We start from the raw sequence: 22,830 nt of genomic DNA, 5'->3' as shown, positions 1-22,830 counted from the left end.
GCCCTGGCAACCAGTTAAATCAATGGCAAATTTTTTGCTGACTTCAGCGAGTATATGGTTACTCTTCTGAACCACTAAGATCTTCCTGTATTTCAGTCTGCTGACTCTTAGACTGGAGTACTAGACATTTAAAATAAAGACAAACAAGACTTCCATTTTTTTTAAAGTGTTTTCCAACCATGGACAAATGCTTTGTTTCTCTTCACTACTTGTAACCTTGCTCCTGTGTGCATCAGCCTCATAAGTGCTATTTCACAACGGAGAGCATATGCTCTTTTTTCCCCACCAGATCAATACCTGTCTAAAAGTATTTACTCTCCAAAAGGGCTCTGATCCTTTTCATTATCACCCTTGAACTTCTTTTCTGCTCTTGAATTTTTTGCTTTTTTGACACAGGTTCTTCTTTTACTTCCTGGCTATTGCTTGCCTTTAATGGGATGTTTTTCTTTGCTCTTCTTTTCCCTGAAATTTAGTTTACATCACAGATTTTCCACTTGTTTAATCAGAGAGTTCATTCAGCACTGTAGCTAAAAGGAGACAAGACAATGATGATCTAAATGAGGAATGGGAAAGACTGACTGAGTGACTTGTCTTATAGAAGAACAGTAAAAGGGCAAGTAATACATACAGGTAAGCCAGTCTATATTGGAATATGGCAGAACCGATTGTATCATGCTTCTGTGAATGTATTCAACTAAACCTATATTTTGACTAGCAAAGTCTAAAGTTATGAAAGGAGATGAAATGAAGGGATATTAAATAAGCCCAGGGTAGCTGACAGCAATATTCACAGCTTTTGGAATTCTTTGTCTTTTCTGCAGTTGGCCACTGACACACCATTTGTCTTTAGAGGAGGTCATGCTTGTCTCTGTCAGAGAGACAGATAAGCCATGCTCACCCTCAGCAGGTACTTAAAACCTGTATTCTTAAAGCAGTATCCAGAGAAGAAAAAAAGCAGTTTTTCACTTCCTTCAGTCAAACTGAAGGCTTCTTAAATAGTTACAACAGGAAAATTAAGATATTTATCCTTTTAGCACCTTTAGGTTGAAGTCTGTGCTTTGAATCAGCCAAAAAGGATTTAACAAAGGATCCCTCATCCTGAGGAAGCAGCAGCTAATCACTGCAACACGAGGTACCTAGTACACATCAGTGCCTTCCCTACCGGGCCCTAACACAAAATGACCACCAGAAGGCCTGGTTTGGGAATATGCCTCACAACAGGACTAGAGGTCAACCACAGGCCAAGACAGCATGAATCTCTATGGTGTGTGGACTTCACAAGTAGAATCATAGAATGGTTTGCGTTGGAAGGGACCTTTAAGATCATCTAGTTCCAACTCCCCTGCTACAGGCAGGGACACTTCCTACTAGACCAGATTGCTAAAATCTTCAACCGGCCTGGCCTTGAACATCTCCAGGAAGGGGACATCCACAATCTCTCTGGGCAAATATGCTATGTAATAACATCTGTCTAATGTCATGTCTATTTGATACCATATTACATATGTAGATTATCTAAGGGCATAGCCAAGCTTTAAACATATTCACCCTAGCTGAACTGGATGTAAAACCTTATTTTAAACACTTTCTTCTACAGAGAGGTTTTCTTCAGTCAGCACCGCAAGCTGGAAGTTTTAATGTAACATTTATCCCACCTGGGAACTTCCCTGGTACAGGACAAAAAAAAAAAGAAGTGGTAATTTCTTATTTCATGTTTTCAACAACATGATTACGTATACTCTGACTGACCTCACTTTTCCTTATGCTGTTCTACTGCACAGAGGTAGCATCATTTACAGCCAAGATTTTTGACATGAGATACATGTATGACTTTGGAATGAAACCTGAAGTGAATCTCTGTCAGTGCAACTGAAACATTAAGAATACATTTTCTCAAAGGGCAGCATTTTAGCATATTTCTGAACTTGACATAAAATGGTAACTCTGACAGTGCTCTCTTACATAACAAAATGCATTAATTAATTCACTTTTTCTGATTTCTAGTGGCAGTTACCTTTTCAACCTTAACTAGTCAGATTGCCATAATTACAAAGAGTACATGGTGCATAATGAATGATCAGAAGCATGTAATGTACTTGAAGTGTAAAATGCTCCCAAAATAAAGCTAAAATAGATGTACTGTTTATTTATTGGCACAACTGGAACACTTACAACTGCATCCAAACATCTGATACTGAAATGAATGCCTGTGCATAATTGCAATTTGAGGCATGTTATTTTTCATTTATTAAGGTATAGGTTAAAGCTGGAGAGAGGAAAAGTCTAATATGCGGCTTATCATATTACATTCATACTAAGGTGTTGTTTATTTAACCATGATGAGTAACTGCATAAAAAGCTAACTAACCAAACCAAGAGTCAACTGCCTTCTCAAGACAATGCTCTATTTTCTGCTGAAAATCTACTGAAAAGTTATACAAGTTGATATGTATAAAAACTGAAATGTCTTCAGATTATTTTTTTTGTTCTTATATCATCCTTCCAAACTCCAAAGGCAATTGTAGTTAATGAGCATGTTGGTTTTGATTTAAGCAGGCTTTAGGTCATCATATTGCTGCTGCTCTTTCAGCCTCTTTTTGTTCCCGTTTGTTACTCACTCATTATATCTCATCTACCAGGGTCAACTGTAAGCTTTCTTGGGTGTCTACATCTTTCTCTGTAGGAACAGAGAAGACAATGGACTTTGACAATATAATTAGCATAGCTAAATTCTAATATGAAGACAAACAATAACATGCTATCATTTGCATTCATTGTCTGACACTACAGCAGCAAATTCTGAACTGTCTCAGTATCTGTTCATGTCATCATAACAGGAAAAGTTTATCAAGCCAATGACTTGGCTAAAATAGCAAACAGGCTGCAAGACAACTAAATGACATTAGCACCATGGGGGTTCAAGAATAATTCCAGCAGTCAGTACTGTAAGAGGAGAGAGCAGGAACATCAGCACGTATTACACAACCTCCAAGACTGTATTTTCATACTTGCATATGCTGCTTCATTTACAGTTTTATTTGTTCCAGAGCAAACCCAGGAGGTATTAAAAGGTAGAAATGTACTCCTGTTTTGTATTGTTTTCTCTTTAAGCTCCTACAGTAGCAGTCTAATGCAGAACAAATGACGTGAAGCATATAACATCACTTGTAACTTAGCAGCTGCATAGAACCTTTCATCACCTATCAATATGCAGCAGCTGACCAAGCATTAGCCTGGTTTTAAAATAGAACAGCAGTGAAGGCAGTATCATATCATTTAGAAATTAGCTGTTGAAATCAATACAGGTTCTATCAATGCATCTTTAACTTATCTTACAACTTGGTTTTCTACGACCTGTCTTCCCCAAACCCTTCCCTCACTCCCAAAGAAACATTAAACTTACCTCATACATGTAAGATCTGGCAAGGGAGAAATTCCTGATTTCAGAATTAAATATAGCTCAACCAATTTTATCACCTGTGACAGAAAACTATAACCAAAAATAAAATATTCTGCCGTCTATACATCACTGCAGAACAAATTCCAGTCCTGCTATATTATTAATAGCATTCTGTAGGTTATAAGCTAGTTTGACCATATTATTTCAAGGTGACTGCATTTTTACATAGCATATGCCTGACACCATGGGTACAATTACTATTACCATGTAACTTCAGTTTTCATGGGTAATTAATTGATAAATGACAGACGGCTCCTTCTAAGCTGCTACATAAGTCCTTTATTAACACATTTAATTCAATAAAGAGTGGGATAATACAAATCATAGTGAAGGACAGAGAATCAATTTATTCACTTTCATATGCTGACTTTTGGAGCACTCAGTAACAGAGCACGGCTCATTGCTTTCTCTTAGAATGGGTTATCTGCATCCAGGAGAAAACAAAAAAACAAAATCAACAGATGCTACTCTTTTACCAGAATAGTTTCAAATTAAGATGAGGAAAGGATATGAATCACTCAAGTCAATCCCTTCAGGTCAGTAATTGTGGCTGCAGTATCACATGGGGAGAGGTAAATGAAGATACTGAACATGACATGAGCCCCTGGAAAATAAGAATTGTCATCCCGCTTCTTTTTGTTCAAAGGAGAAACAAAAACTTTAAAAGAAGGATGAGAGTGAAAAGTTGAAAGAAAATTAGACTGTGTTGATGAAGGAGAGTGAGAATTTTAATGATTCACAAAAATAAGTACAATTATCCATCCAGTGAGAGATTAAGTGTGAAGATGTAATGTTACTGAAGGACATTCAAAACAGATTTTCCTTCTATGGCGAGAAGAACAAAGAGCTAGTGGAGTCTTTACTGTAACTAATATGGTATATTTTAAAATTAAAAAAATCCTGCCAACTTTCTAATAAAAATAGTCTATCAGAGTCAGCAAAACCTTTTCACTTTTGTGAATCCAAATTTTAGTTGAGCATTAAAATAGAGCTATCTAGAAACTTGTTATAGTGATGTTGAGCTCCATGAAACAGATACCCATATACATTTCTGAGGCTGAATCTGTAAAAGGAATTGCAAAATTGACATGTGCGTGTCTTAAGAATACTCCTGATTATGCTAATTACAAACCATGTCCTGCCCTAAATTGTCATCTTCTACAAAAAGAATAGTACACAAGTTGTCTAACTGTTCTTTCTCATAAAGTAAACTGATTTAGTGACCTTCAGACAGGCTGCAAAATGCATCTCTGTGTCTTGACTTCCAGGAGAATGCCAAAGCGAAAGGGAGTACTTTTTAATAGTGCCTTTAAGTACCTAAATGTCTTTAAAATATTTAGAGCAATGAAAAGCTATTGGACAGTTATAGTCCTGTTATGATACTGTGGCACTTGTGAAGACCTTGGCTTGGATTTTGGAAACTAGACAATCAGCTGATATCAACCTTGAAGAGCTTTTTAATGATCATCTAAATGTAGTTTATTTTTCACATCTGAACCCAATTTCAAATTCTTGTTTTACCTATTTTTATTGAGCTATGATCCACCTACCGTCTCATATACGTCTTTGCACTTGGATGGAGGTTCAAAATTGGAGTTACTCTGCTATACTAATCCACAGAATAAAGATGAACTTAATGTGCATGTAGTGGTTCAACAGAGAAGTTACTAAGATCTAGAGAATACAATGCTCATATATCAGAAAAATCTGCCTCAAGACTTTTTTCTAAAATGCTTTTCCAGAACTATGAGCAAGACACCTTCACTAACAGCTATTTTGTTTCATTGTGCATGTTCTTATTCCTGGAGCAATCCATACAAAGAAAACTGGTGGCAGGTTTCTCACAGTATGTTCCAGATCAAAGGCTGTGGGGCACAGTTCTTTTTCACAAAGATGGACTGGCAGAAGTACTAGAGCAAACCAGGAGAAGAGTTCCCCGGTGTAGGTTCCTCTTAAAAGTAAGAGTTTTAAACAGCTGCTTTCCACCCAACCCTTTGCAAGCTTCAGGAACAGCTGGAAAAAACCCACAGCTTAGATCTGCACTCAAAGGGCAAACCTCCAGGTTTGTCTAATTACATCTGAGATTTCACTACTCCTGTAAGACCCAAGGCGCAGCCAAGCAATAAATAGTGAGAACAATTCTGTGCTTAAACATAGCTATCTACTGTTACATTAGACACTATGAGCAAAGACATCTGCCCAGAGAGCATCTCAGATGGGACTTCGGGGGACCACTGGAAGAGACAGAGCAATTGCTGTTACATGCCTAACTCCTTTAACAGAAAGAAGTTTACACTGTTTCCATATTTATTAGTTGAGGCCATGATCCTTAAAGTATCACACACTATTTTATTTTAATCACAGCAGAATTATAAGAAAAGAACTTGCAAGTCTGCTGATTTGGAGGCATTACTAAAATACGTAACAGGCGTTTAAACCCATAATTTTCAGGATATTCTTAAGACTTTCACTCATTTAACCTCATCTTAGAACATCTTGTCTCTCAGACATCTTCCTGTTAGAGATACACAACCTTATGAAGAGGTTTAGCAGAAGAAAGTGGGATAGTACAACCTTTGCTATTTTATATTCAAATACATTATCATTCTCTTGAGCAAGGAGATAATCATAAAAATCCTTTGATGTTTGCATTTAATACTGTAGTTTAAATTGGAAATATTTTGAATTAGGAGTCTTCAGCTTTTTTCATCCACATATGTATACTTAAAGACAAAATAGTTACCATACTTTGAACAAACGCTGCCTCATTGTTAAAAATGTATTAGAGTTTCAGTGACAAAAGTAAACCCAATGTATAAATATACCTCTCTCTTTTAAAGTCCTAGTCTTTATTCTCAAAAGATCAGTGGGACTTTTAATGTCCATATCCCTACCAGAGGTCAGGCACACACAGAAAAGCAAACTTAAAGAAGGGCAATGGAGATGTAAAAAGTGTACAGAATGATTACTTTTTGAAGTCCTAGTAGAAATGGAGAATTAGTGTTTTAGAGCAAATCCAAATCTTATCTTTTACCTGCCTAAAGCAAAGAAACAGATCATTCCAGTTCACTAGTAAACTTTTCTCATTTCCAGGGTTTACAGATGAAAATGAATCCTCTGCGAATGTGGTTTTCTGTACTTCTTGAGTTCAGCAGCAGTAGGGGAAAAAAACAGACACAGTTCCTCTTTTTTCAGGTTGCATCTTCCTAAGATTACCCACTTTTCCCTTCTGACTCAGGTTATCGTGTCAGATGAGCCCTCCTCAATACAAGTGGGGATTTGAGGGTAATGTTTTCTATTCCAACCACCTATTTAAAAATAAGGTATTTGAAAGACAATAGCAAGACCTACATGCCTGCTGTCTAAAACCTGCAAATTATGGCAGGGCAATTGCATCTCCTGTTGCTAGGAGAACAGCCTAGAAATGCTGGGTTTTTCATAGGCTCTTTTCTTCATCACGAAGGGCAAGTTCCTCCGGGAAAGATTAGCGAGGTGTGCTATTGCCACCTTTCACCGTATTTAGAAATGAGAAGATGAGGAACTTAAATTCTGCTTGTATCTTGAGAGTCTCAGCAGTTACCCCTATATTCTCTCCCTCCATTCTACAACTTTAGCCTTATAGTGCATGAAAAAAAAAGTTGGACAAATGCAACCTGACAAGTTTTAAAGCCAATCCTGGACTGCAAAAACAATCCTAGGCCAAGACTATTGATTACTTGGCATTCATTACTGACAGCATCAATGAGGTGAGGAAGATAAAAACCTAATTTTTATCAAGGTTATTAAAAATAAAACAAAGGAATGATGCAATTAAAAATTCCTTTCTCCCAGGTAAACATGCAGCCACATAAAAACTCATTCCTGAACTTTACAGGTGGTAGAAAACAAAAAAATACTCAATTTTTGGAGACTGGACTTAAGCCCTCAGGAAGATTTTTCAGCAGGTCTCTTCCAATTCTGATAGAATACATCTACTCATGCTACAATCATTGCTTGATAAGAATTGCTTTGTCTTAAGACATCTTTAGAACCAAGATATTTCTGGTTTTCTTTCTATCTTCTGCTGAATTATCGGAAGTACTTGTGCCACTGCTTATATATCATGTACGGACTTTCCTTTTTTGGCAAGGAAAAAAATATGTTTATCTACTCCAGCAGCAGAAGATAGTTTTCAGTAGCCCACTAGTTTCCAAATGACTTTGATGACATCAGCTTGTCAGCAGCTGCTACAGCAGGAAATGCTATGGCCTGAGAATCCATTTCATAACACTAATTCTAAGCCACAACAGGCCTTACAGTATTGCTTAAGAGGTAACATTCATCTCATGCTGATAGCTGATATAAGTCTAGACAGCTTTCAAGTCACCTGCAGTTCAACATATTTAAGTGAAATTCAGTGGTACATAAACCTTATATAGGATGTTTACACAGGACTAACATTTATTCTGCACATAAAATACAAGCTTGCTGCTGAGTGATGAAAGAGGCGAAGGAAGAAAAAACAGCGAAGATCAGAAATGAGGACAGTTATAATTAATATAAGCAAAAGTACAGCATAGCGTACAAGACAAAATTGCCCTTTGGAGACAAAGGGTGGTTTATTAGCTGTTTCAGAAATACGATTTTACACTTTAAGACATCAGTTCAATAGTCTCCAGAGTGAAGGCTTCTGCTTTCACTACTGAGCTGCTGTTTGGCTCAGCATTACAGTTCCCAATTTGATCCTGCCTCAAACAGAAGCTTCCATGGTTGGTAGCACTGAAAACGCAAATTAAAACTTCGAGAAATTACATTAGCAAATAAACCACTCACCCTCATATACATAGCTTTGTTTTGAAGTCAAGGTTCCTTGAACATTCTCAATTTAACTATTTACACCCTGAAAGATTTTCAATTTCCATACTTAAAGAGAACCACCATAGGTCCTCCACTGCTTCAAACTTCAAAGAAACTAAGGTGATTAATGGAACTATAACACATGATGAGGATGTTCCCAAGATAAGGATATGCTGAACAGTTACTACTTCTGAATTAAATAGGTAACAGTAGGGAGCTGTATAGTCATACCATAGTGCACTTACATATGCTTAGCAACTCTGATGAGGGACACAATATATTTACTTCAGCAAAGCACCACTCTGCAAATACTGTACTGCTTCTTACACCACCACTAGCCTAGTAATCTTTATACAAATGACACCATAGCACAAGTTCTTTCACAGATCATGGAATGTCAAAGGGTAGAATTGCTTTCAAGACTTCACAGTACTCACCAGAAATCCATTGCTATCAAATATAGTTTTTAAAACTGTTTACCAGAACTGCCAATTCACCATGAAACTACTCCCAGCAGAAGCAAGTGATGAGTTTAGAATAGTTCTCAGTTCACTAACAAAGAGATGCGTTATCTTAGAGTGGATAGAGATAGATCCTGAGGGACAGATCCAAACTGCTTTTTGTTTCTTTGTTTGGTTTTGTCCACTCACTGACAGTTATCGATAACTATCAATTTGAAAAGCATTCTCAGTCTCTTAACTTCTCATTCAAAGATGACTTATTATTAGGGCAAAGAGAAAATAAGCAACTAAAAGAAGTACTCAAACTTGTAACACAGTAAACTGTTGTAACACAGACTTCCCTTAGGCACACCAAACTTTGAGATTTAGCCTGAAGTTTGTGTTGCCACATCCATGACAAGTTAATAGATTGTGTTGATGTCCCTAAATATTGTTACACTGCATTCAATTAATGTCAGCAGGAAGCTTGAACACTCTTGCCTTCTCTCTGTCTTGAAGAAGAGATGTATATTTCCTGATTTTACTTTCAAGTAGGTTCTGGACTTGAGCTTTTCCAAAACTAAAGAGAAAAGCAGACTCAAGTCAAAGTCCTGTGCTTAACTAATGTATTTTAGAGGTAAGCGCTAGACTTCACTGTGGTTGACCTTGCACAGTTGGTCTATGAGGCTGCTTTGCCTTCAGCGCATTTCCCCCCCACAGCAGGGGGAAAAAGAACAACTTCTTAAGTCACATAGAACCAAGTTAAAAAAAAAAACAAAACAAGAACAGAAAACGAGAAACACCACAGAAAAATGTAGCAAAGTATTGAATGACAGTATATGATAACTACTTAGTTCAGTGTTTACTGCAGCTCATCAGGAGCTAGGAAACCAAGTCCCACTGTCCTGCAACTGCTTCTGGATCACAGTAATCCTCCAGCACCTCAAAAACAAGAGCCTCAGAAAGGTAAAGTTACACCTTTGAGAGTAAGAGGAGCTAAGAGCTCTACAAAGGCTGCAAAATCAACAGGACCAGTGGCAGATAAGCAGCATTCTGAATTTGTAAAAACATCTGCTTCTGGCTTCCAATCCGAACTAAACTCAGAGGCAGCCCAGCTGCTAAAACCTGGTTTCAGGACTAGCCTCTCTCCTCAAGTGCTGCCTCATACACAGCAAGCAAAGATCACAGAGCAAATAAAATGGTACACATCTAGCAGCTGTAGTAGTATGGTTCCTATTAACTTCTCTGCCCTCTACCTCCCATAAGCCTTCTAGTTCCTGGATTCCTCACAGCTTGTAGAGAATTGTGCTGACACAGGTAAAGGGACAAATAGCAGCAATCATTTGCTCACTTGCATTGATTCTGCCATGGAGAAGCATAAACAAAGTCTTCAAAGAGTCTGATCCAACCTCTTACTGGAAAGCCAGTGCCATTACTCACTAAATACATAAGTAACACGTGTCTAAAGGCAAGGTCAAACATCTGTGCACAAGATGTATATAATCCTACACAAAACCACCAATTAATCATCCTCATGCAGATAATATAGATATTTAACTTAGAAACTCTCAAGGATTTCATTTCTTGGTTCAGCTAGGAATTTGCATGAGTAACTCTAGGAAACCTAGGGGAAGATGGAATTATAAAGGTAACAGCAGAAGTAATACATGTTTAAATCACTTCTGTAATTTTCCTGTGAAACTAAACACACTGAATGTGAGGGAAAAGCAACTATGACAAAAAGCATCTGGTCTTCTCTAAACAGCTGAAGCACAATGAAACCTTTAAAACATCAGTCCAACTAAGGGAAAGAGTACAGCTTAGACAATCCCCACATCACAGTGCTGGTACTAGATGTGCTCTACGGCAAACTTAAACTAAACCAAACAGTCTGCCAGGACAAAAATCTCATGAACATTTCCTATTTGTATTCAATAAGAAAAATTCATTTGAACATGCCAAGAAAAACAATTTCTGACAGTAGCTTACTGGTACTACAGGATGGTAAAACTCTTGAAGGCTCCAAGATGGAACAACATTCAGCACCACTCTAATGAATCGCTTGCTCAGGCTACAGACCTAGCTTCATGTCCTGGATCTACACTTAGTAAAAAATTGCAAGGAAAGGACAGTATTGCAGGATGCTGGGTCCTGTGTTGTGGCAGTAGAAACACAGGCCTGTAGGATCTCACAGAATTTCATTGTATTTTTCTGTGTTTAAGTAGAATAGAATAAAAATGGCCATATTGTTTGTTTCCACTCCCACTAGCGATGCTATAGTTAGGCTTCAAAACGTAGCATTCTCATTTTATTTGTAGTATAAGAACAACTGCATCAATAAAGACAATGAGAAAAGACTCAAGACACTAACAGGGCAGAAGAATGAGGTGCCATACAAAATAAATAAGGACCAGTAAGTCAGACCACATCCATAATGTAAGTCAGCAAGAATGTCTAGGAGTAAGCCTGTACAAGGTATTTGCAATTAAGAAAAGACAATCCTCTGACCTCATGGCAAGTCTTCCGAGCTGCATATCCCATGGCTACAATTAAAATTACTGTTTGGGTTGGCTAACCCTTTCTGCACACATACCCTGAGCTTTTAAAGTATTTTCTCTTTAAGGTGAAAGGAAGAGATCATGATGGTAAAAGAGGTCGGGTCTAGAATTGAATTGAAATGGAAGTTGCCATTGGCAAATTTCACTTCACTGTTTTTTTTCCCCCCTTAATTTCTTACTTCATTGTTAAAAAAGAGAAAGAAAATAGATTTTCTTTCAAGCCAAGATTCATATTGTCTTTTCCCTTCTGTTTATCCATAGATTTTATTTTGTTAATTTGATTTAATTACATCAGCCTACATATCTCTTAAACACTATTGAGTGTTCAGACTCCAGATGTACATCCAATGACTAATAGTGCTCTCTTAATAGAGGCTAATCATTCTCACAGCTTCCAGTCATGTTCTGCTTTTTCCAGCAATATTCACAAGCTTTGCAGGCACCCATGAAGAAAGCAGAAGTCACAGATTGCTGTTCAGTGAAAATATGCCTTTGGTTTTCTCTACCTATTGTCCAGTGACCTACAACAATACCAGCAATGAGCATAGGAATACATCTGTTTGACATACTGCTTCCTATGTGTTCTCTACAGCATTCTATATAATTCTAACACAAACTAATTCAATAGATGAATTAATTATATCTGCAGTTGTCATAAATCAACATAGCTTCATTACAGCTAATAGAAATATATCAATTTATGCGACCATACATTTTAATTTTAAAAAGTTTACTAAGCCACAATATGACACAGACATTATTTAATAATTTGTTCTCTTTCTCTGGATTTTCTTCCAAATGAAGTGTAACAGCAGTGGAAAAATTAAAAGGGTCATGAACACACTCAAAGTTGTGTACAACACTGATGAAGGATGCATAATAGTACTTGCTCATTGTGCAAGTCACTTTTCTAATCCCACCATACTTCCGTGTTTCACTAACTTTGAGAGGGAGAGATTTTACAACCATGACAGAGGCCATGGATTTCTCATCATAGTTGTTTTCTACCAAAAATCTCTTTTTTTTTTTCCCATTGTTCTATGAGCTGACAAAAATCAGGTTGATTACTGCATTGCAAGCAGGAAAAAAAAACCAAAAAACTGGAAAAGATGCAGTTTTTCCAGGCTTTCAGAAGATAACATTTCATACCACAATGATTTTTTAAGAAGGAATTGAAAAAGTAAGTCTGAATAGTTTCAGAATAAATTACTCCAACATAAAGTGAGCTCTCATTTACCGATACTTAGAAATAGCTTAAGCAAAGATAAAATAATGTGTATTGTAATTAATATTTTAATTTGCTAAGAAAAGCTAAATAGTGATTAAACCCCTTCCCCTCCTCCTTTCCCCTGATAATAATGAAGCCAGGCAATTTCAAGACAAGCAGAGCAGCCAGAAGTTTAATGTCGCTGATTAAGAACATGTTTCCATGGTGGCTATTATGTCCCCCTTTAAAAGAGGAAAACAAAACCAAGCCTTATTTCCTTTTAGAGCTACAGGGTTTCTTCAGCCTCCATAAGACAGACAACAAGAAAATGTTTAGGGATAATTAAAGGCAATTAGGCTCATCAAGGCTCATTTCTGGTCTAGCTCCACTTCTTCTCCCCACAATGTGTGCTAATTGCTGCTTCAACATACCAAGTAGGATACGGTTTTCTTTTTTTTTTTTTAGTTTTTTTCTTTTTTAGGTTTGTTTTTTTTTTTTTTTAAGTCTTGTTTGTAGAAATACCATTTGGTCATTACCAGAATTTGACAGTGTGAATAAGAGACTCCTGATTAGTATTTTGTTTGCTTTTTTAAAGGTTTATACTACATGTCCTATTGAATCAGATAGTAAAGAATAATAAATTAACTCTTTGAAATTGCGTAGCACCGTCTGCTAGAGGATTTCAAGACTCTTCATAAACATTAATGAATTAATTCTTTCAACAATTGTGCATAATAGGTTTCATCATCATAATTTTGCAGACCAGCAAACAGAGGAACAAAGAGGTTGAGTAGCACATTTAGCGTTACAGTCAACATATAACGATGGTTGTTCCTTGTTTGCACACAATAAAAATATTGGCTTGTCTACCATAAACATACCTCCTGTGTAACTTTGTTTCCCCTGTTATATCTATTTTTGATTCATTGATAGCCAAGTAATTGAAGATATTTAAATGCTAAACTTTGAAGATAAGTATTGTTCTGCTCACAAAGAAGCAAAACTGCTTCTAACAGGTTCTTAGTGACACCAGGCAAAGAATTCACACGCAGGCCAATAATCACACAGTAAAAAAGAGCTGAACTCACCTAACTGGTGGAGGGGCTCTCCAGTTACGCAGCACTCCTTCTCAAACAGCAGCCTAGGTCAAGAAAAAGCTCTCCCTTCAGTGGCTGGCCCTTATATGAGCCCAGGGTGCCTCCACTCTGGGTCCAGTCCTTCTGGTCACATTGGGAACACAGGTGCAAACAATTTGTCTGTGCTCCCCGTGCCAGCCACACCCCTTCACCAGGTGCTCAATCACCGGCTCAAGCTGTGACCTAACAGTTCCCTACAAGTACCTAGTGAAAAATTACTAAGAGGAACTTGTCCAGAACTAGACACAAAAAGATTCAAGTGTTGTAGTAGAGGATATTAGGTAGTTTAGCTACTGGAAGTACAAAAGTTTCATTAGCACAACTCTTGAACTCCAAATTCACAACAGCATAGTTGTGACCTGCTCAAATCCTACAGATTCCATGAAAAACTGCAATCCACCTACCCAAGTCAACATCTCTCCAGCCTTGAAAGTAGTTGGATGACAAACACATTTAATTTTTTTATCTGAAAATTTCTCTCTATACTTCTTCTAGCTGTGGAACACAGAAAGTAATTTTATGCATCTGTTTATGATTCTGTACTTGAGGTAATCAACAATACCTTATCCAACAGTGAAAAAGGGATAAGATGAGCACATGAGATTACAGCTGACTACATTAATTTTCCATCTTTGTACATAGCAATTTGTCCATCTATGACACATCCAAATGACTGAATGAAATCATGAGAGCGGCTCCGAAAGTAATACCTTCTATTTTATTATGTTGACCTGTAAAGTCAGAGGGAGATGTTGGTGGGATGAGAGTAGAGGGTGAATCTTCCCACCAATATTCCATTATATTTTGTTGCCATGTGACAGATGGCAGCAGAGGGGCAGTCTGACAAAATGACATCTAACATGGAAGTGTGTATGACGCAAAGGAGTGTCACTGAATTCCTCCATGCAGAAAAACTGGCACCCACTGACATTCATTGATGCTTGCTGAATATCTATAGAGACTGAGCAGTGGATGACAGCACAGCAAGATGGTGGATGGCGTGTTTCAGTAGTGGCAACTGTGACATGAAAGAAAAGCCACATTCTGGACAGCCATGCACAGCTGACACACCACAAACTGAAGAATGTCTTGACTAGCTCATCCATGCAAATCGGCTAATGGTGGTGACTGTTGAGAAACTGTTTTGTAGCTGAGAATTTGCTCTATCGAATAGTGCTATAGTGCTCCTTGTATCTGTTGTTTCCATGGAAATAAATAGGAGGCATTACTTTCAGAATGACATAGCATCACAGGATCACTTAGGTTGGAAAAGATCATAAGATCATGAACTCCAACCATCCACCTAACATTACAAGTCCACAACTAAGCAGATGCCAAGCCCCCATCAAAGTCCAGTCAGGATCCATAAATTAGGTATTTGTCCAACCTTCTCATCTTCTGTGCCTATCTAATAAACAAAATCAAATAGATTACAGGAGTAATCTCACAGGAGTATTCATGTACCGCATGTAAAATTGGGTACAGTTCTTTGCTTTAGAAGGATATAAACCTACATCTTCCACCTCCATATTTGCAAAGCCAGGCAGTAGAAGGAAAGAGATAACTAACTCTTGTTGAAAATGTTTTCCTTTTATAAATATTTAATAACTAAAAAAAGAATACAGGCAGCTACATGAGTACTAGCAATTGCACATCTGATCTTTGTCGCTTAAAAGCTAACTGGAGTCCCATTTCCACCATGTTGTTTGGTGGCTAGCACACTGTTTTGAGAGGTAAGAGAACTGAAATGTACAGAAGAAGAGAGACCTGCACCCAGTTTACCACATTATGGCTGACTGATCCGGTTACATGAAAACCATGTAACAGGGTCTCATGGTCACAACATCCATTCCACTGTCCTGAAAAAAAATGTTTAGGATTACAATATTTCAAAGATACACATGTTGTTTCAGTCAGTTCCAATAACTGAACTGCACAGTAGTTTCATACATTATCTGATGATGGAGTTCCTCCAAAATCCACCCAATACGCAGGATCCTCATGCTCCTTTTCTGCGTTTCACATGCACAATTTTCACCAGTTCTGCAGCTTTTAAGTGCTCTCACATTTATCATCCACTCACAAGTAACAAGAGAGAATCACAATTATTACTGATGTTACATTAGCTACACTTATTTATCTTTTCTCTATGACCTTGAGGAATAACAAAGGAAACAATATGAACACCAGACCTTCTGCAAAAGTATTTTAGATAGTATCTTAATGCTCACGTGGAAATGGATTATATGCAGGTTTAAATAGACATGGCATTACCACTCCCTATGATAAATTCTTTCAAGTAAGAAAGTTTATTTGGTGCAAAAAGTACACTTTCTAACAGATACAGTTGGCTGTAGATATTGGCTGAAGATTTCATCAGTAAGCTGTGTTTTTGTGCAGTCACAAATTGAAGCTGAGAGCCATGATCTCTGGCTTTAAGCACAGCTGTCTCTGCTGCTACTCATCAGTCTTTGCTCAAGGCAAGTAAGAAAGACCATGAAAAATGTCTTGGCTGTGATCAGACCATTTCTCTCCTAATAATAAAAATGACTCCTTCACACAAATTTTACTGGCTCCACCAAAATCTAAGTGTATATGAATTACTTAAATAAGAATGCATTTTCTACCTGTTTACATTCTGAACTTCAGTGTATCTTCCTCCTTGTAGACACCTGTTATTTTCCCAAATATGAGCACAACTATGCACTGACTTTTACTGAGAAAACTGACATAAAGTTTGCTTTACAAGTTTGAGTATGAGAGGCCATCTACTTAACAACTCCCAATAAAATGTGTTTTAGGATGAAAACAGAATGATTATACCTTTTCCTCAACGGAACTATAGTGTTTTCTACAGATACTGTGAAAACAAAAAGCAACCATTTGCACGTTAATAGAAGGATTATGATTTAATAAAAGAATATAGCACACTTGAAATAGAGACAAACAAAATGGCATAACTCATTCTTAAAACAGAAGTACTTTCTTCACTTCCCAGAAGCTGTTCCCATTCTCAGCATATGCCCCTCCACTCAGGTAATGTCTTTGTGCAGCCAAAAGTTAGATATGAAGTGTACTATATTCTTTTAGCTCCTTGGCATTCCTAACCAGTAGAAATAAAATAATTTTTCATATTCATAAATCAAATCAACTTTTAAAAAGCTTTTCAAAAACATTTCCTTCCGCAGTCCTTTTTAGCAGACCTTCTGGGTAATAACTATTACATCTGCATTAACAAGCATATGGCCAGTAGGTCAAGGAAGGTTCTCCTCCCCCTCTACTCTGCCCCGGTGAGGCCACATCTGGAGCAATTTGTCCAGTTCTGGGCTGGGCTCATCAGTTCAAGAAAGACAGCAAACTTCTAGAGAGTGTCCAGCGGAGGGCCACAAATATGATTAAGAGCCTGGAGCATCTCCCTTACGGGGAAAGGCTGAGAGTGCCGTGGCTGTTCAGCCTGAAGAAGATTGAGAAGGGATCTGATTAATGTTTATAAATATCTAAAGGGCGGGTGTGAACTAGACTGGGCCAGCCTCCTTTCAGCATTGCCCAGCGACAGAACAAGGGATGATGGGCACAAACTGGAACATAAGAAGTCCCATACAAACATGAGGAAAACTTCTTTGAGAGTGACAGATCACTGGAACAGGCTGCCCAGAGGGGTTGTGGAGTCTCCTTCTCTGGCGATGTTCAAAAACCACCTGGACACTTTCCTGTGCAACCTACCACAAGGAACCTGCTTTAGCTGGGGGGTTGGACTAGATGACCTCCAGACATCCCTTCTAACTCCTCTGATCCTGTGGCTCTGTAACTCCCTGAACAAAGTCTCATCTAAGTCCCTATTCAACCATATGATGCATAAAGCTTTCCACATCGAGGATAACACATTATTTAGTTGCTTAAAGCTGAACAGGAGTTTAATTTTCTCCTCCCTGTATCCTCACACCTTGCACAATTTCATTCACTTATCTCTGGAAGGGCATACTACATATATATATAAGTACCAGATGCTTACCGGATGCACTCCAGGCTTTCAACTGAATCCAGTGCAAGTTGGAGTGTTCTGTACCTAATAGTATGAGAAACCTAGAGTAGAACTTCCAAAGCCTACCTCAGGGAATCCACCCACTTCTAAATTTCCTTTACCTACTACACTTTTGACCAGGGACAATAGATATTTTCAAAGGCCTCAGCTGAGACAGATCCAAGGTTTTCCTTCTCCTGATAACACAAAGACCATTAGAAGAATCCCTGGTCTCATTTAGTCCCTTGAAGATGATCTTTTCAGTCTTTAACTACTGCAAACATCAGCTACAAGTTATTATGAAATAGCATACTCACGTTTTCTAATATTAAATTTGCTGGATCTTAATTGCTTTCAAATCTATTACACTAAAAAATGCAAAAACTTTGCCTTTAAATCCCCTCAAAGTGATTGTCTAGATACAAAGATAAACATGTTGTATTTCCAGCTGTAACTGCTCACATATTGCAAGAAAACAAAGGTGGGGCAATAGGTCCTTGAAAGAGCTAGAATTTAAATAGATGAAGCACTGCTAAATTACTAATTACTGTAAGTTTACTTAGCCTCTGCTCCCCAGTCAGAGGAAAAGTAATTTCAGAATCCCAAATATATGCTTTTACATCCTCATACCTTCAGTCAGTGCATCCCAGCCCCACTCCCCCCCCCGACATTAACCCCACGTTGACCATATGCACTGTGGCATTTTATGGGTGGCACTTAATGATTTATGTGAATGGAGCTGGTCACTTGTGGCTAGACAAACAGCTGTTTCTTTTTTCCCCAAATATCCATTTTCTGTATGAGTTTTTGCAGTTGTACCTGCTGCACAAGGGGAAACGGGTACCCTAGCTTGCACAGTGTGGGTCTGAATTTTCCAAAGTATTGACTGTTTGTACCTGTGATTGGAATCACTAAGAGTTACAAACAGGTTTGTGTTTGGTCCACAGTAGGTAAGTGCCCGGGACTGTAATTTCTCTGCTGAGGACTCTCAGTAGCACAGAAATTTTAGTCTCGCGTACAGTCAGAGCAATAGGCACTCCATCAAAAATCCTATTACTTTGACATAGGCTCCCTATGGGAGTTTATGATGAGTCATTTTAAAGACTTAACCTGTTGGAGAGCATCAAACAGATCAACTACTTGAAATACTTTTCCCTCTCTTGCCTCTGCTAAGAGTCCAAATCAGCTTTGTTTTTCATGATATGTATATTGGTCTTTCTGCAGCCAGGAGTCTATAGTTGTCTCATACTCTCCACAGCATAGAGATCCAGTGCAATTCGGACTGTGCACAATTGGTATTATTCTTTCAAAAAATAAGATGCTTTACAGCCATTTTCTCTAAAACAATTCTTTACATAAATATGACCTCAGTACTTATGACAACTTTTGTTTTTTTTAATGTCATTTCAAAAACCTATGGAATGGGCAAGAAACATATTTTCACACTGTAATAAATAGTACGCATCCCTATTTTATTTAAAAAGAATGGGGGGTTTTAGAATAAAGGCTGGAGAATCCCTGACCTATCAAGAAAATCACCCCTGCTGGAAAACAAAGCACACACTTACCTATCATTCAATGATGGCAGCACAAAAAGGGCAAAAATTACAATACCTGTGAAAAAGGAATAGTCATCGCTTCAGATTTCAGCTTCCAACTCCCAGATATGGTACTTCTATTTTTTATAGCATATGTTTTGCCATATGCTTCTTACATTATGAATGAATCTATTCTGGGGTTGCAGAGGCTGTTACAACATGACTAGATACAGGGCAATACAGCAGGACTGATTTACAGCATGTCACTTGTGTGAAACAAATTGGCACCTAACCTACAGTATCACTGTTTGTATCTGGTTGAAGGAGATAACACTGTTTGTGAAGTACATCACACTTGTTATCTTGCTATAACATGGATTTCTCTGGAAATGACTTGATCTTGTACCACTTGTGAATAGATGGAAGAAACTTAGTATGGGGGCTTTCATGTAAAGAAGTGAAATGGAAGCCCTTTTGCTAAGATCTCCAATTTAATTTTTAACATACATACAATTTCATCTGGTAACATAACTCTGACTTATCTTTTACAAATATAGTTCTTCAAGAGATCCACAGCATTTTATTTTTTAATTTGTCCACAATTATAAATCCGGATTATGATCCATGATCAAAATGCTGAGTGCTGAAATCACTCATATGATTTCAATTGCAATTATTACTCAATTGCATAAGAGTAATTAAACATGAGTGGGAGAAATGGCTGCAAGCATTTCCTTTAATCCTGAAACTTTTCTCTTCAGAGACTCTTACAGCCTTTGGCTTCTAACTGTTCATGCTGAATGTCTATTTTGTCTCTCCTGCTTTTCCTTGACAATTTTACTGTTGTTGTTGCTCTTATTGAGTAAACTGGCTTCAGGATACATTTAAGAACATTAACATTGCAACCTGAAGAAGTTGATGGAAGCTGTTAAAATGTAAATTTGCTTATGTAAATCTTTTTCTGTATTTTAATTTAATGCCAATAAAAGAAAAAAAAAAAGCCAAGAAATGCCAAATTTAATACCAGTAAAGGAAAATTAACTGAAACCAGCTGGCAGGACTTAATGTATTTAGATTTTCTGCCTGTTTGTTTTGTAGGCTTTTTTTGAAGGCTGAATTAATCAGTCAAAGTTCAGATATTCCTATCCAATAACAATGGGAATAGAAAAAGAAAAGGAAAAAAGAGAAAGTGAGGGAAGGCCTGAAAATGCCCAAAGGCATTTTTCTACCTCAGTAGAAAGCAACTCATCATATATTTCACTGAGTTGAAAATGCCAGTTGCAGAGGCCAGCTTGTGCGGTTTGTTTGTTTGTTTTTATTACCTCTTCAACATGAACAGAGGTCTCAAGCTAGCAAATTAATAAAACACTTACGTTCCTTCTGAACACTTTTTCTTAAGCACTTTTTTATTCTGAGGGTGACTGAGCATGGGAATGGGTTGCTCAGAGAGGTTATGGAGTGTCTTCCTTGGAGATCTCCAAAAGCTGCCTGGATGTGACCCTGGGTGTCCCTGCTTGAGCAAGGGTGGGACCAGATATACCTGGAGATTCCTTCCAAGCTCAGCCATTCTGGGATTCTGTGATCTTTCTGATCTGATTTCCCCACCTTTTCACCTTCTCTTGCCTGGCCCATACAGCAGCACTTGTCAGGTAGCATGAAGCACTTAGCATTTCCACCTCTGCCTGTACTGTACTGTGAGATGTATGGTCACATATTGACTGTTTCACTCTTTCCCTTTTTTTCTTTTCAGCCTTCTGAAAATCCATTCTGTGTTGCTTTGTCAGTTACCAGAGTTGTTTTTGCATCTTTATTGAAATGTATACATACACTAGATGTGATCTAGGAGTTTATCTAGAAAAGTTAGTTCAGAGAACATCATTTTGGAATACCAGCACTTGGGAGTATGAATCTAGTAGACGTGTACAAGCCGCAAATTACAAAACTTGCAAAAAAAATCTTACTCCTGTAACCACAAGGAAATCAGATTTTAGTGGATGAGTGCAAACACACCAGCTGAGCATTTGCACATACCATGACTAGTCAGGCAAATTATTTAAATTTGTGCTACAAACAGAATATTTGCAACGTAAGTAGGCACACAGAATTTTGGCAATATCATACATAATTTAAAAACATTGGCCAAAGGTTTCTTTCCTAATGAATTTTTCCTAAGAAGCAACTATCTTAGAGTCTCTGTTAGAAATGCCTGGGAGAACTACCATTAAAAATCAAACCAAAACAAAATGGATTTTTTTCTAACTGCATTTTTTTCCTTTCACTTTAGCACAGGCACAGCAAGTGTACTTCTTTTCTTGCTGTCTTTACTGCAAAGCTTTCCCAGGATGCTGTACCTAGTCAGACTCCATTAAAATCATCAGCCGAGATTTAAAACCACTGCCCGATCCAGTACTTCAGATCTTGGCCAGGAATTTGTTCCACAGTCAACATCCATAATGACTGAGAGGTCAGAGGCTACTTTACTACTCATGACTGTAAATGGAACAGCAAATGTACTTGAGTTCACTTGCTGCCAATTGTAAGGCCAAGGCTTGTTTTGCATTAGGGCATGAAAGATTAAAATAACACAGGAAACTTGCCTAGAGGATGGGTCCAAGTGGACCTTGAAGGAAGCAATTACTTTGTACTACTGTACTCCCTTCTTCCTCCCTCTGCTCTTTCACTTCTTTATGTGCTTAATTGTAAATTACCCTCCACTCCTTCTATATCACTGTTTCAGCTTTTCCTTGTAGCAGTGAAGCAACACGAGAGAAAGTGCTGGTAGTAAATTCCTGCTGTAAAACCAGTGCCAATATTTGGTGTCTATGAGCTTCAGAGCACTTTGAGCACTGGAGCTAGTGACATTACAAAGCTTGTTAATGTAAAATCTTCTTTGTGTCACATTTTTTTGCAATACATTTTACAAAACCCTACCCTAGGGAGCAAAGGGGCAGTTGCTTCTTCATTACATTTTAGAAGAGTCACATTATTAGCTTTCCAGTCTATATATTATGAAATTAAGTGGATACCCTTGGGGTTAATTCCGTGTTGTAATTGTAATGAAAAGAAACAATTTCTAACCCTCCATTTAAGATCTATAACTATTAAAATCCACTAGTCTTAGTGACTCCTGGGGCCAGTGAAGTACTTCAGTGTATATGAAAAAGGGCACTCCTACAGTGTCCAATATCAGTAATTTATAAAAATAACACACTCCAAGTGGGAAAACTAACAAATGAGTTTGCACTGAGCCCCTCCCTGCTGTTTACCTTTGCTTGCTGGATTCATCAACTATGTAAAATTATATGCATATAGAAATTATGGATCTGGGTTCCAAGATTATATTTTGCATAGAGTAGGAAAGGTAAAGCAGCAATCATACAACACAATGACTAAATACAAGAAAAAAAATCACACAATAAAACCATAGAGAAACATATAATAAAAAGTGTTGAAAAGTAACATTTCTCTGTAGCTAACTATCCCACCTTTGGAATACAATTCACTTTGTTAGTAGCAATATAAAATACAAATAATCAGATAGTGTTTTCCAACTTAATATCCTTATTAAAATCATTGTTTCTATTAAGCTAAGAAATTGTATAAGTGTATATGTCTAATACAGAATACATTCCCA

The 22,830-nt window shown here is 37.6% G+C and overlaps 1 long non-coding RNA gene across 3 annotated transcripts in view; it reads right to left on the bottom strand.

The window, feature by feature from the left end:
- The window catches only part of LOC110402264, a 99,684-nt gene that overhangs the window by 13,789 nt on the left and 63,065 nt on the right, over nucleotides 1-22,830 (bottom strand). Inside the window, exon 1 of one of the 3 annotated variants that reach the window (XR_002441016.1) lies at nucleotides 13,590-14,302. The exons of 1 other annotated variant lie outside the window; for it this stretch is intronic. This is a non-coding gene — a long non-coding RNA (uncharacterized LOC110402264). Of the gene's footprint in view, nucleotides 1-13,589; nucleotides 14,303-19,204; nucleotides 19,273-22,830 lie in introns of those variants that run through there. One more of the 3 variants, XR_002441015.1, reaches the window with a different exon arrangement.

Source organism: Numida meleagris, chromosome 7 (genome assembly GCF_002078875.1).
Source record: "Numida meleagris isolate 19003 breed g44 Domestic line chromosome 7, NumMel1.0, whole genome shotgun sequence".
Lineage (NCBI taxonomy): Eukaryota > Metazoa > Chordata > Aves > Galliformes > Numididae > Numida > Numida meleagris.
The sequence above is the reverse complement of the archived record's forward strand: the minus strand, read 5'-3'. Positions and strand labels throughout refer to the sequence as shown.